General features: G+C 47.6%; 1 pseudogene; it reads left to right on the forward strand.

The window, feature by feature from the left end:
• Nucleotides 1-730: 730 nt before the first annotated feature.
• LOC100941652 lies at nucleotides 731-1,488 on the forward strand (annotated as a pseudogene).
• The last annotated feature ends 14,858 nt before the right edge of the window (nucleotides 1,489-16,346 follow it).

Raw genomic sequence — 16,346 nt, forward strand, 5'->3', positions numbered from 1 at the left:
AAAAAAAAAAAAAAAAGAAGAAATTGCACAAATGGCATTCAGGACTGTCATAAAGAAGATGTTCTACTGGAAGAAGCCCATGTGAAATCGAGAATACCTTCCCTTTGGTTCTGTGTTCTATGCATATGGTGGCCATCACACCTTGGTGTCTATATTCATACAGCTTTCCTCCTGGTGTCTATGCATGTGTATGTATGGAAAAGTAAACTTCAGAATATCTCCATGAGGCTGTTTCTTCCATAGCCCATAAATGGACTAATAGACCCTTGAGGGACCGGCAGCTTGTCTGGCCAGAGGAGGAGAACTGAGTATAATCACTCTTGCTGGATACAGATCTGTACATTAACTTTCCAGGGATAAGGGTAAATCATTCTTAGGGATGGTCGTGTCTCATTCTACCCAGCTGTCGGCCTCTGAGTGGACATGGACACTACATAATGTACTATCACACACACATACTCACCCTGTCAGAACTAGGACTTTATATGTTGCTTGAACGCAGGTCTATTTCAAAGGAAAGAAGAGGGGAAGAAAGAAAACAGAAACTGACTGCGGTTGCAAGCACCTACGTGTTTCCGCCCCGCAGACTTGTGGGATGGTAGGCCCCGGGGGGCAGGCCTGCCTGTGCACTACTAAAGAAGGAGCTCGCGTGGCGACCGCGGGGCCGACAGGTGCGGTGAGACGTAGGCAGCCCGCAGACGTGCTCCTTTCCACTTCCAAGACCAAGACCATGTCGGCCTACCCCAAAAGCTACAACCCGTTCGATGACGACATGGAAGACGAGGGCATCCAGCCGGCCCCCTGGAGGGACGCCCGTGACCCCTCCAACGGGCCGTGGACAGGCAGCAGTACCTGCGGCAGGAGGTGCTGCGCAGGGCCGAGGCTACTGTTGCCAGCACCAGCAGGTCCCCGTCGTCATGTACGAGAAAGCCGGGGTCGCCACTTCCATGGAACTTGTCTGTCAGTGAGGAGTCTTAGAACGCACAGAGAAGATAGTGGATAAGATGGACCAGGATTGAAGACCAGTCAGAAGTACATCAACAGCATTAAGAGTGTGTTTGGGGGGCTCGTCAATTACTTCAAGTCCAAACCTGTAAGACCCCACCTGAACAGAATGGCACCCTCACCCTCCAAGTCAGCAATAGATTAAAAGAAGCTATAAGTACAAGTAAAGAACAGGAGGCAAAGTACCAGGCCAGCCACCCAAACCTCTTAAAGCTGGATGATGTAGACACTGTTGCTGGAGGGGCTAGTTCTACTGTGAGCACTGATGCTTACCCGAAGAACCCACACCTTCGAGCCTATCACCAGAAGATCCATAGCAACCTGGATGAGCTGTCCGTGTGACTGGGCCGTCTGAAAGGCATAGCCCTGGGGATACAGATGGAAATTGAGGAACAAGACTACATTCTTGACCGACTGACAACCAAAGTGGACAAGTTAGACATTAATATAAAAAGCACAGAAAGAAAAGTTCAACAACTCTAAGACAGAAAAGGATTTCCACTCCATTGTGATGACAAGATTCGAAAGATCTTTTTTGAACTTCCAAGAAATGTCTTATTATTTTAGTATGTAATTTAATTTGTGTTTGCAAGTGTTAGAGTGGGTCTTAAGAGATTTTTCTTATTTAAAAAAAAAAGAAAGAAAACAGAAACTGTCCAAAGAAAAGAGACGTGGTAAATAAATGATGCTCCTGCTGCTTTCAGGAAGGCACACTGGTACCCCAAGCAGTTGTTATAGGAGAAATGGAAAGGATCTGGTGGGACAATGATTTTGCACATGTGGGCAAAGGCCCAAGGATATGTATTTTGTGAAAGGAGCAAAGTATAAGCATCTATTACATGTAAGTCTTGAAAGAGTCAGAGAGAAGGCCAAAAGCAGATACATGTCTGCATTTGCCTGCACTCACACTGTATACTGGAAGCATATGCATGAGAGAAAAATGACACCTACTTGTCACTGTAGGGGTAGTTGTTAGGAGGGGTAGAAAGCAGCAAGACAACTTGGAAGCAGACATCCTGCAATGTTAGTGGCTATTGCTTTTATTGAGAGAAATCTCTATCCATAGTGGCATGTCTGGCCCGGCACCTGTGGCTCAAGTGGCTAAGGCGCCAGCCACATACACCTAAGGTGGCGGGTTCAAATCCAGCCCAGGCCTACAAACAACAATGATGGCTGCAACCAAAAAATAGCCAGGCATTGTGGTGGGCACCTGTGGTCCCAGCTACTTGGGAGGCTGAGGCAGGAGACTCGCGTGAGCCCAGGAGTTGGAGGTTGCTGTGAGCTGTGATGCCACAGTACTCTACCCAGGGTGACAGCTTGAGGCTCTGTTTCAAAAAAAAGAATAAAGAAAAACATAGTGGCATGTCCAAGGCAGTTATGGGAGAAACAAGAAGGAAAAGAAAAGGGGGAATACATAGGTACATATGTATACACATACACATATAAATATAAAGAGCATGTGTATACACAAGTCCACATTCATTAATGAATGAATGAATGTGTGAGGGCTGAGTAGAAATCATACTTTTGGGCAGCTCCTGTGGCTCAAGGAGTAGGGCACTGGCCTCCCCATATACCAGAGGTGGCAGGTTCAAACCTGGCCCTGGCCAAAAAAAAAAAAAAGCATACTTTCATGTAGAGGTTCCTCAAAAGGGCTACAGGCCCTAAGGCCCTTGTCTATGTCCCCTGACTGTGTAGAGCCACTGGTTCCTCTTTCTGACCCATGGAACTCCAAGCTGGAGCACTCAATGGTCATGACCACCTGTGACCCCTGGAAGTGACCCAGGCTTCATTCTCCCCATCTTCATAACTTAAAACATTGAGTGCCATGAAAAAAAGGCAAGTCCGGGTTCAATATTAGGTGAGTTAAATACAACTCATGTGGCAGTCAATGTGTTAATGGTGTCTGTCAATTCCTACAGCTCCCATGATGACTTACTGCACCATCCCTGGCCTGCTCTTGAGCCTTTCGACTGGAAAAGTCTGCTTGGCTGGCCTGCCTGTGGCTAGGACTGGCTTTATGAGACTATAAGAGAGGTAATGTCTGTAGGATAAGAAGGGAAATCCAAGTACTCAGCCCATCTCAGGCTGAGTTAGTTTCTATATAGGAGCAAGAATTCTATCCAAGAGGACCCATACAACATCCACAGGTGTCCACAGAAAACTGGGGACCAATGTATATATTTGGACTAAAAGCTCTGAAGGAGATGTGGGGCGATGGACACAGTAATATATCTATTCCTTTTAAAGAACATGTTCACACAGATGTTTCTATTCCACATAGAGCCTAAGAGGAAGGGGTACATGTTTGAATAGTCCCTCAAAAGATTAAACCCCATTGGTAGGACTTAGATTAGTTTTGAGGCTCCCTGGGTGTTTTTTCATCTACAAAGGGTAGAGAGAAATGCCTAGGAGGTAATCCAAAGAGGCTGATGTTTCTAGATCAACAGTGTCATCTACTAGAAGCTTTTCAAGCATGGTTTCCAGTCCCTGTCTGTGTAACAGCATAGGAAAGCCTCTGAGAGAAGGGAGGGTAAGTGTGGGCACTCAGTGAATTCTGGGGCTGGATCTGGCCCCTCTTAGCAGATGAGTCCTAATTCAATGTGAAAAGGACAAAGGAAGGCTTGCCCACCCAAGGAGCCTTGGGCAGAGAGGTCTGCCAGGCTCAGGAGTCTGTGGAGGCCACGCTTTATTGGCTGCCATGTTTGGGAACCTGGAGCTGAAGCTATGCACGGCATTTTCTTCTGGATATTTGCTCTCTGGGTAGGAGCAACCTGACCCTCATATTCTCTAGTAAGGGGACTTGGGTTTGAATTGTTAATGTACCTTGCTCAGAAGCATTCAGTGATGCCATTAACCATCCACTGGAGTATGATACAGTTACTTTCCTTGTGGAAGACACCTGGGTTTGTATGCATGAGGGTTCATTCATGTTCTATGGTTCCACAGCATTGGCCTACACCAAAAGAGTACAATGAGACCACCACACTCACAGTCTTGGGCTGGGTACAGGTCAGACTCCATAGGTCCAAACTGAGTCCCAGTGAAGAAAGCTGGTTCAAACTGAAAGGCCCTGCCCACATAATACCACTGGATAACACTTCAAGAAACTTACATGCATGAACTGGATGGAGCACAAAGAGTGATTTTACTTATTTATTTATTTATTTATTTAGAGACAGTGTCTCAAGCTGTTGCCCCGAGTACAGCCGTGGCATCATGGCTCACAGCAACCTCAAACTCTTAGGCTTAAGTGATTCTCTTGCCTCAGCCTCCCAACTAGCTGGGACCACAGGTGCCTGCCACAACACCTGGCTATTTTTTGGTTGTAGTTGTTCTTTGGCAGGCCTGGGCTGGATTTGAACCCGCCAGCTCTGGTGTATGTGGCTAGCACCAGAGCCGCTTGAGCTATAGGCACCGAGCCCAGAGAGTGATTTTATTTTATTTTTTTATTTTTATTCTTTTTGTAGAGATGGGGTCTCACTCTGGCTCACTTCAGCTCATGCTGGTCTTCTGCTGGTCTCAAACTCAGCTGAGCTTAGGCAATCCACCCGCCTTGGCCTCCCACAGCACTGAGACAACAGGCATGAGTCACCACGTCTGGCCCAGAGTGATTTTAAACACGCATCTGGGACATGTGAAAGAAAAGAAGTCCAGGGTAGAGCCTCAAGATTTTCTATCAGATGCCTGAGCAATCACTGACCAGACAGCATAGAAGCAGGGATGTGGGAACTAACAAAGAGCATGACCCACAGGAGTGGTTATCCAGTAGAAGGCTATTAGGTGGTTGGGGTCTATGAAAAAAGAACTGTGTGGGGTGGTGCCTATGGCTCAGTGGGTAGGGCGCCAGCCCCATATAACGAGGGTGGCAGGTTCAAACCCAGCCCCAGCCAAACTGTAACAAAAAAATAGCTGGGCGTTGTGGTGGGCCCCTATAGTCCCAGCTACTCAGGAGGCTGAGGCAAGAGAATCACCTAAGCCCAGGAGTTTAAGGTTGTGTGACGCCACAGCACTCTAATGAGGGTGATAAGGTGAGACTCTGTCTCTACAAAAAAAAAAAAAAGAAAGAAAGAAAGAAAGAAGAACTATGTGCTCAGCAACATTTATCTCCTTCATGGCCTTGACAGGTCTAATTGATGGGGGTCAATTTGAGCAAAATGGGGAGGAAGGGGGCTACGCTACTGCAATGGGAAAAACAAAGGTGGAGAAAGGATTAGAGCAGTGACATAACTGTGGTGAGATTTAGGCAGGGTAAACTAGCCTTCTTAATTGCCAAGTCCCAGAGCAAAGACTGGGTTGAGAATGGAAATGTAGAGGTAAACAAAAAACAAGGGCCATTTTTGGTCATTTCTCTGAGGCATCGTGGATTCTTAGGCAAAGTGGCCAGTAAAGGAGTGTCTGAAAAGACACTGTACCAGGCAATTGCTATATTAAAAAATGAGACCTTCAAAACTAACACTATTCCTCTGCAAAAGTGGGGAATCATGGGTATTGGTTAGGACTAGGAAAAGGGGTAAAAGAGAAAGTAACCACAGATTTCAGATGAAGTTCCCTATCCCAGGTTTCACCTACTTCTGCCTAGAGATGGCCTCTACCAGCTCCACAGCCTGGGCTTCCTCTACAGGACCCACCAGGCATGATGGCTGTCTGTCTCTGCCTACTGCATGTCTCCCATGGTTCCATGGCCTGATCCCCCATGGAACATGCTAACCTCAGCCCCCCTCCCCCCACTGAGAGCACAGATCCCTCTGGGACCCAGTTCCCTCATCTCACCTGACCATGACTGAACTCCCAGGCCACTCCTCCCCAGGAAACTCCAGGCAGGGCTTCGGGGGATTGCCAAAAGTTCCTCTGGATAACAGTATTGCTCTACAAATGCCCACCTGTCATCCCCAAGTCTACTCCCTCCACCCTTTGCCGAGGAAAAAATGCTACCCACTGTCCAACATGGAGGATTGCAGTCTTGGCCACTTTGGGAGAACGCTCATGTAGTGCAGTGTGGCCAGGAGCCTGGCTGATGGAGGGCACTTTTCACCTGCCTCCTTCACAAAGAGGGCATAGTTGCCCTGTAAAGCCTGGGGCCACCAACCAGGCCTAACCTGACACAATCCCTGAGCTACGCCTCTAGGATTAGGGGTGCTTGAGCCCCCATGGACAAAATTCAGACTGGACACAGGGTTGCATACAACCCCATCCCCTGCCCACCAGAAAACACACTTGACCACCCTCTGAGGCTACTCAAAGGCCAGTTGGACTACTAGGTCCAGTGTGACCAGGGTCTCACAGGGCCCTGGTGGGGAACAAAGGTCACCAGAAACTGAGACCCTGGACAGCTGTCTTGAACACTGGGCCCTTCTTGATATGGCAATTGTGAGTCTGAAGGCATGTCTAGGCCCAATGGGAGGGGAGCCACCCGAAAGACACCCCTTGTCATGCTCGGCCTAGGTCTGCCTGTCATAGCTCCCACCCAGAGGTTAGCTGTATAAGATATGTAGAAGCAAGTGTGGTTCTTTGGATGCATGTCTATGTTTGTATCTTCTCAAGGACATTTTACTGTTACCCTACTGGGGCTGATTTCAAGTAAGAGCACCCGCAATACATGCTATAAAAACAAGCTGGTCTTGAACACTACTATGAACTCAGCATGGGCCATGCTTCCACTTCGCCTTTAGTTCTGTATCTCCTTGAGGCCCATCTTTCATCCTGCTCAGACCCTTACTTGACTCCAATCCCGCTCTTCCTCATAAAGGTTTAACAAAAATGGGGGTCATGGAATTGGCAAAGACAATCCTCTTGTGTCATATCTGGCTCTGGAGAAATTATAGTGAAAGAAAATCAACTATACTAACCTGTTGGAAATTGCATGAATTTCATTTGGTACTGCCATAAAGAAGCAATTCTCCCCTGGACTGATCTCCACTATAAAAAAGAATTCCTTCTTGGCTCTGTGCTTGGTAAGAACCACTGTCAGCACACCTTGGCTGTCTGCCGTCAATATAAATTCCCTCCAGTTATTTGTGCTCTGATATATATCAATACATTTTCATGAGGTTGTTTCTTCTACTTTTCATAAATGGAGTAAGAAACCCTCAAGGGACCACCAGCAGCTCATCTGCCTAGAGAAGAAAAGAGAATCTGGTAAGTTTACTTTGCTTGCAAACAGATCTACGACATTGACTTTCCGGTGATAAGGGCAAATTATTCTTGGGGGTAGATGCATCCCAACTGACCAAATTGATGGCATGCGGGTTGACATGGACACTACACACGATGTACCTGTCACAAATACACACTTACCATGCCAGAATTATAAGTTTATATGTAGCCTCAGGCCTGGTCTGTTTCAAAGAAAATAAAAGGGGAAAAAACCAAAACAGACACCAAATATCCAAAGAAAGAGACATAATTAATGAAAAGTGCTCCTTCTGCTCACAGAAAGACACATTCCTACCCCAAGCAATTTCTACAAGCAAGATGGAAAGGATGTGGTAGTTGACTGCACATATGTGCAAAGGCCAGGGGACGTGTGTTTTGTGAAAGCAGTAAGTGCCAGAGTGTATCATGTGTGAGCCTGGGGGAGTCAGAGAGTATGCCATGAGCAAACATACTTCTGCATTACCATTCATTTGCATAAGATACTGGCAATGAACACACAGGAGAAAAAGACAGTAACTTTCACTTTAGGGAGGATTGATTCAGAGGGAGAAAGGCAGAGGGGACAACTTGGGATTCAATGTCTTGCAATGGTAACAGTTATGACATTAATTGGGAGAAATTTCTCTATATAGTGGCATCTTCAAGACACTTACAAAAGAACGAAAATCAAAAATCAGGGCAGCACCTGTGGCTCAAAGGAGTAGGACGCTGGCCCCATATGCCGGAGGTGGCGTGTTCAAACCCAGCCCCGGCCAAAAACTGCAAAAGCAAAACAAAACAAAAGAAAAGAAAATCAAAAGGGGAAAACACAAACATGCACACAAAAATTTAAGGATGAAAGGGTGTTGGTATATATGCATTAATGAATGCATGAATAAATGCATGAGTGAACTTGTAGACACTGAGTGGAAAGCACAGCCACACTCCAGTATACAGTTGCCTACAAGGGGCTACAGAACCAAAGGCCCTCACCGAGGTCCCATAACCTGTGGAGAGCCACTGGGCTCTCCTACTGACCCTGGGAACCTCAATCTGGGCTACACAATGGGGAGTAACTACCTTAGACCCTTGTAGGTGACCCAGGGCTATATACTCCCAGTCTTCTCACAGGACAGGCACCTAGATCTATTCCTGCTACTCCCACAATGGCTTAATACTGTCTCTCAGAACTGCTCTTAGGCATTTATTTTGTTCCTTCCAGGTGGTTGGCTTGACTCTTTGGGCTAGTCCTGGCTCCTTGAGGGACAGAAAAGAAGTGATGACTGCAGGATTAGAGGGGAAATCCAGGTACTCATCCCATTTAAGGCTACAACCCAATATTCCCTTAAGACCAACAATTTTACCCAAGAGGACTCATATAATACCCACAAGGTGTACCCAGAAAAGTGAGGACTCCGTTACATTATATTCAGACCTAAAAGTTATAAGGGAATGATATAGCAAGGGATACACTGATTTATTTATCCCTGATGGTGAACATATTCCCACATTTATATTTCACAGCGAGAGTCTGATAAGAATGAATATCATTTCATTTACTGCCCCAACAGAATAAACTCCAGTCATAGGCCTTGATTTATTTTTGCCTTCCTTGATGTTTTTAAATCTGAAAATGGTGGGAAAGGTCTGGAAGGCAAATTGATTGGCATTTCTGGAGCAACAGTGCCATCATGTGGAAGATTTTTGAGTTTGGCTTCCAGCCTCACTGTGTATCTGGACAGGAATAAATTTCAGGCATTCAAGGAATTCTGAGGCTGTACTTGATGACCTGATGGGAGACTCCAGATTCAGTAAAAAAGGGAAGAAGACAAGGCTCTGCAAACAAAGAGCCCAGAGTCCCTTAGACCCTTGTAGGTGACCCAGGGCTATTTCCTCCCAGTCTGCCAGGCTCAGGACTACATGTCATGGTGTCTGCCATGTTTGGGAACCTGGAGCTAAAGCTACTACAGGGAATCTGCCTGTGGACATTTGTTCTTGCTGCAGGAGCAAGGTCAGGGTGTAAGCACCAAATCACTGCCAGATTCCCAGAGAGCAAGCCCACACTTTCAGGGAGGAGGCAGCTTGTAATAGTGCCTGCCTTGCCAGCTTGGCTTTTGCTGGAACCCTAGATGCGGGAGCCCCAGCAGGCAAATGAAGGAGCTCCTGCAGCAGCCCCAGTTTACCTCCTTTACTTTTGGGGGAGACATGGTGCCTCAACCCCCAGCTTCTCTCTTTGACACATAGGGTGAGAGTAGCTGGGCCTGGGAGGAGATGGACCCTCCTAGCTCCAGCTTCTCCCTTTTATAGAATAGGAGACCAAAGGGTGTGGCTGGGAGAGGGCAGGAAGTAGGAACCAAGTTCCTACTGAGGACATAACAAAAGTGGGGATCTATGTTCTGGGAGTCCAGCTGACCCAGAATACTGGAGAGTCTTAAGGAACTCACTGAGACCATCACAGTAACGGAGGAATGTTCCCCAGTCAGAACAAATAGCAAGGAGCCCCTAGTGAACTAATACTTATCCGGGATAAGTGTCAAATAATTAAACTTGCAGATTTTTATTCCATGTGTTCTTTGCTAAGGTTCAAGGGAGAACACATGCCTAGTAAGTAGTTTTGATATATAACCCCAACCTATCAGTTATCCCAAACGTAGAAGGCAATAGCCAATCCTGCTGGGAAAAAGGAGGGCACAACTAGGTAGTTTAATTAGTTTATAAAAGACAATATGACTTCAGACTCTGGGGTCACTTCTCCACATACACTCTTGAGATGTATTTTACCTATGGTTTGTGTACTTTTGTTCGGCAATAAATGTATGCTGCTGGTGGTGGCTTTGTGTTTGTGATCACTGTGTAATCTGCTAAGCACCAGTGCTCATTCTTGACACTGGAAACCAAGAACCAGGGAATATCCTCTCTCCAGAGAGCCCTAACAGGGGGATGAAGAGTGTCACTGTCCTGGTGGTCAGGAACAAGGGGAAATTGGGACCTGGTGGACCATCTGGAAAACCTAGGATCAGATAAGTAAAGAAAAAGGGTCAACAGTTTACAATGCCAAGAGATGTCTCTTACAGAGACAATGAATTCTCTGATTAGCAGATACTAGAACAAGACATGAAACAGCAAGGTAGGTGCATTATAGTTCAAGTTTTATGTGATTTCTTCTTATTCCTGTCAAAAAACCTGTGGGTCAAAGGCCTTACAGGATGCCATTCTAGGCATCTTTTCTCATTATGCAGAGGGTTATAACCAACTGGGAATCAATAAGATAAATATAAGTAAGCCCTCCTCCTCGGGAGTTGGAGGACTTGGGTCCATATTGTTCATGCACTATAGTTAGGAAAATTCCAGAGATGCCCTATTTCCTGGCTTCCAGTAGTATGTCCCAATTTCCTGTGAGGACATCACAAAAGTGGGGATCTATGTTCTGGGAGTCCAGCTGACCCAGAATACTGGAGAGTCTTAAGGAACTCACTGAGACCATCACAGTAACGGCCTGGGGCTGGGAAGAGATCAAATTTTGCAGGTCTATACCTTGGGCCAAGGAATGGGGGAAAAAAGATCAGAGGGACTGAAGGCTCTACCCACCTGAAACCATTAATCATGTATTTGGGAAACCCATGAGGATAAAAGGGTTTTCTTTTCTTTTCAGTGTAAAATAAAGCCCTTTATACTGCTGGTGGGACTGTAAACTAATAGAACATTTTTGGAAGAAAGTATAGAGAATTGTCAAAGGACTCAAGTTAGACCTCCCGTTTTGATCCTGCCATCCCATTACTGGACATCTACCCCAAAGAAAAAAATTATTTTATCATAAGGACATTTGTACTAGACTGTTTATCACACTTCAATTTACAATTGCCAAGATGTAGAAACAACCTAAATGCCCACCAACCCAGGAATGGATTAACAAGCTGTGGTATATGTATACTATAGAATACTATTCAGCCATTGTAAGAGATGGAGACTCTATGCCTTTTGTATTACCCTGGATTGAGGTGGAACACATTCTTTTTAGTAAAGCATCTCAAGAATCAAGAAGCAAGAATCCTATGTACTCAATTCTAATATAAAGGTTGTAAATATAAAGGGGGTGGTTAGGGAATGAGGTATCAAGGGTAGGAGAGAAGGAAAGGGGTTGGGGAGTCACAGTGCGTGGCACACCACTTGGAAGTGGGACACAATTATAAGAGGGACTTTACCTAAGAAATGCAACCAGTGCAACCTAATTCTTTCTACCTTTAATGAATCCCAAACAATGCAAAAAAAGAATTTGGGAAACTCATAAGGATAAAGGGACACAGAGAGTCCTTCTCAGAAACTAATCAGTAGCTATAAGAGGAAAAGAGTGCAGTTCTAGGCCTTGAAACTTACTCCCACATCCTTGGGCTGGCACTGACTAGGTAGCAAATGCTCAGGCAGATGATAACTGGCAAATAGCATGGCCCATACCAGTGGTTCTCCAGTAGCAGGCAACTGTGTGGTTGAGGTGGAAAAGAAAGGTCTGTGTGCCTAGCAGTGTTCACTTCATTTGTGGCCTTGGCAGATCTGATTCATGAAGGTGAATCTAAAAGATATTGGGAGAAAGGGGGCTGGGCCCAGAGCACACACAAAAAAGCAAGAAGGTGGGAAAAGCAGGAGAGTAACTGAACTCCAAAGTTGTGAAACATGGGCAAGGTCACCTGACCTTCCTGACCGCAAGCTTCCTAATAAGCACAGAGTTGAGACGAGGAGACCTACAGGGAAACAGAAAACAAGGGCCATTCTTAGTGATTGCTCTGAGACTCTTGAGAATTTTAGCAAGGTGGCAAAGACAGAAGTCCGAAAAGGAATTGGCCAAGGTTATTCCTTCCTACACCATGTGACATGCTAACTACAAATAAGCCTCTGAAACAGAGCAAAGCAATGTGAGAGTAGGAACTATAGACAACAAATAGCAAATGAAATGGCCACAGCCCCCACTAGGGTTCCCTGTCCCAGGCCTCCACTGTCTCTGCCCAAAGATGGCCACCATGAGGCTGCAGAGACTGGGTATCCTGTATAGGACCCACCTGCTGGCTGTCCACCTGGGCCAGCTGACTGTCTCTGATGCCTCCACAGCCAGATCCTTCAGGGGCCACACTTCCCTCAATCTTACAGAGACCTCTCTCAGTCCCCTTTCCCACATCTGACCACTACTTCCCAGAAAGCCCCAGGCAGGGCTTCAGGGGATGGCTAAATAAGTTTCTCTGGATGACAGTAGTGCTCTACAAATACCCATAAGCCCTTCCTACCAAGTCCACTCCCTCTGCCCTTTACTGAGGAAAAAAATGCCAGCTGCTATCCAACATGGCAGATCACAGTCTTGACCACTTTGGAGGAGCCCAGTCTTACCTGCAGTGCTCATGTGGTGGGGTGCAGCCAGCAACCTAGAAGCTGGAAGGTCCTCTTTACCCACTTCCTTCACAAAGAGGGCATATTTACTTGGGGCCACCAACCTGACCTAATCCCTGAGGTACACTACTGAAAGAAAGCACTGGGGGATGCTTGAGCCCCCAGGGACAAGATGCAGACTGGACATAGGGTTGTGTCCAACTCCATCCCCTGGCCACCAGGAAACACCCTTGACTTTGCCACTCTCAGAGGTTGATCAAAGGCAAGCTGGACCACCAGGTGCAGGGTGACCTTGTGGTACAGGGGTCCCCTGGAGAGGACCTAGGGGTCACCAGACAGTGGGCCGGAGCCCCCTGGCTCTTCTTACCATCACAGCCCATGGGACTAAAGGCATGGCTAGGGCCATGGGAGGGGAGCAGGTGCCACCCATAAGATACCAATTTCTTTATGTTGGGCCTAAGGCCACCTGGGCACAGCTCCCACCCAGAGGCTGTCTGTGTAACACGCCTGTAGAAGTGCTGTGAGCTATGCTGGACAAGGACATGGATGAGGACAAGGCACCTTTCCCATCGATAAGTACACATTCTCACTGAATATGTACCTAACCGAATATGTGTTGCGGATGATGAGAATGGGGAATACCTCTAGCACAAATTCAGACAACAGCCCAGGAACACTGCACTGTTGATAAGACTCAGTAAACAGAAGGAACAGGACAATGAAGTTCAGTCTCCCTGCCTGACTTCTGAATGTGATTTCCAAAACAAAATGTGCAAGGGTCCCCATAACATTGTGTTTCTTCCCTCCTGAACCTGCCCAATTTTTTCCCTGACCTTCTTTCTGTCATACTTCTCATCTTTCTCTCTCTCCTTGTGAATTTTACCTCCTTCTCCCCATAACCTTGGCTATTACATCCCTGCTCCTAAACCATGAGAGGTGCAGTTGAAGGTAGTAGCAATCCTGTAAGGAGACTGACAAGCCTCAAAGCGAACACAAAGGCGCACAAGCCCCATGCCACCAGCTCCACAGACAATCACTGTTGCCTTTCCCAACACCAACGCTAACACCAAAAAGCCCTTCACTGATCCCCAAAGCCAAGGTTTGTCATGTCACACTTACAAGTCTCCCTCTCCATCCTGGGGAGGACAACCCATGTATACCAGCTAGCAGTCATTACGTGGAAGGTGAATCTAAATCTGCACCATGGTCCCTGGGCTCACAAGGGTAGAAGGGTGTACAGGTCCATCTCCCTGTCTCTCTAGATTCAAGAGGAGGACCCGCCCTTTCCTTTCCTCTCCAGGACCCTTTCCTCCCAGAAAGATGCCCTGCACCTAAGTTGTCAGGTCTCCGAGGCCCAGAACCTCACCCTTCCTGAATTCCCTCCTGCCGTCCTTGCAGAAATAACCTCCCACCAGGGACCTTCTAGAGCAGTGGTTCTTAACCTTCCTAATGCTGCAACCTTGTAATATAGTTCTTCATGTTATGGTGACCCCTAGCCATAAAATTATTATCGTTGCTACTTCCTAACTGTAATTTTACTACTGTTATGAATTGTAATGTAAATATCTGATACGCAGGATGTGTTTTCTGATGGTCTTAGGTGACCTCAAAAGGGTTGTGACTCACAGGTTGAGAACTGCTGGGTCCCCTGTGCCCCATCCCACTTTAACATTCTACAGAATAAGACTTAGCCACACTTCCTTGGACACATGCCTCTCTTATGTTGGAAGACTACTTGCTTGTCAACGTTCTGGGACCCGTGAGAAAACACCGGGAACTGGCCCAGGCCTCTGCCTTTCTAGATGGATTCTTCCAAAGGGACCTGTCCTCCAAGCTCCCGTAAGACCCACAAGCCAAGGTGGCTCCAGCCCGATGCTGCCCATGATGTCCACATGAGGACATGGAGAGGGAGGCGGGGAATGAAAGTGCCAGTGCACACAGCCACTCGCTATGTCCCCTGAGCATGCTTGAGCTCCCCCTGGGACAAACCCAACGGCTCCATCCTTCTGGGTGATCTTGGCTTTCTGCCCTTCACCAGGCCTACAGAGACACTTTCCCACCCCATAGAAACCAGAGTTCCCACTCCTGATGACTAGTCAAAGGTCTGTGTTCCCAAGGGGGAACACACAGGCAAATATAGTGGACAGTGACCTATCTCCCAGCCTACCATCTCATAACCTGGGACATAGACAACAGAAGGAAGGAGAACGGGTCTGCACTGTATAACACATTGGTTGGGCAAGGCTTGGCATTGGTGGGTTTAAGGGAAAGTTTGGCTATGGGCCCTGCACATGATACTACTCCTGCCAGGAAAGAAAAATCATATCCGCACTGGCCACAACAGCCGCCAATAGCCACAGATACCCAGGGTGAAGAGTGGATCTTTACTGGAGTACCCTGTGGACAAAGAGATAGCTTAGCTGGCCTGACTATTGATCGTAAAGGAGTGGACATCAAACAAACTGCCCACAGCCCCCACCAAAGACTCTCTGCACCCACAGTTCCTCTAGTCCAGCACAGACATGGCTGCCAACAGGCTCCATAGCCTGGACTTCCTCTACAGGACTTGCTAGTTGTACTGGGTATCTGCCTTTGGCATGCTGCCTGTCTGTGGAGACTCCATGGCCCGATCTGCAGCAGGCCACCTTTCCCCCAGCTGCCCAAAGAGTAGTGATCAGTCCCTGGAGCCATTCCCTGGTCCCCCCTGAGCACCAGTGTAGTCCTAGGCCCCTCCACAAAGTCCCAGGCAGGGCTTCATGGGACAGCAAAACAAGCTCCTGTGGTTGGCAGTATTGCTCCACAAATGCCTACCTGCCCTCCCCCTGGGCCACTCCCTTTGCTGATGCTGTGCAACATGGCAGATCAGGCTCTTGGCTGCTTCCGGGGAGCCCGATCCCACTGACAGTGCTCAAGTGGTATAGCCAGGAGCCTGGCTGCTAGAGGGTCCTCTTCACCTGCCCAGGTCACACCACTCTCATCACTGGGGGATGCTTGAGCCCCAGTGACAAGATGCAGCTTGCATATATGGTTGTATACAAGCCTATCCCCTGCTCACCAGGTTACACTCTTGACCTGGCCACTGTCAGAGGCCACTCAAAGGCCACCTGGATTGCTAGGTACAGGGTGTACAACATCCTCCAGGGCCCTGGAGGGAGCCAAGGGTCACCAGACACTGCAAACCCAGGATGGTGGGCCTCAGTCTAATAGCCCATGGGGCTAAAGGCATGGCTATGGCCAACAGGAAGGGGAGCAGGTGCCACCTGTAAGACACCCCTTCCCTTCCCCTTGGGCCCTGGGTGGCGGGGGGACAGCTCCTAGCTGGAGGCTGGCTGGATAACACACCTGTAGAAGGGTGTGTGCTTGGGCAGACTCGGGTGCATTATGCTGGACAAGGATGAGGATACAGATAAGGATAGGGCATCTCCCTCATGGAGAAGTACACATATTCTCTTTTTTTTTTTTTTTTTTTTTGAGACAGAGCCTCAAGCTGTCCGCTGGGTAGAGTGCCATGGCATTACAGCTCACAGCAAACTCTAACTCCTGGGCTCAAGCGAGTCTCCTGCCTCTGCCTCCCAAGTAGCTGGGACCACAGGCGCCTGCCACAACGTCCAGCTATTTTTTGGTTGCAGCCGTCATTGTTGTTTGGTGGGTCCGGGCTGGGGATTCGAACCTGTCACCTTAGGTGTACGTGGCTGGCACCTTAGCCGGTTGAGCCATAGGTGCCAAGCCAAGTACACATATTCTCATCCACACCTTACCACAACCGAGTAGCGGAAGATGAGCATGGTACTCCCTGCAGCACGGATGCAAATGACACTCAGCCCAGAAACAGT

This window comes from Otolemur garnettii, unplaced genomic scaffold, assembly GCF_000181295.1.
Source record: "Otolemur garnettii isolate 467f Iridium unplaced genomic scaffold, OtoGar3 scaffold00418, whole genome shotgun sequence".
In the NCBI taxonomy this organism is placed as follows: Eukaryota; Metazoa; Chordata; class Mammalia; order Primates; family Galagidae; genus Otolemur; species Otolemur garnettii.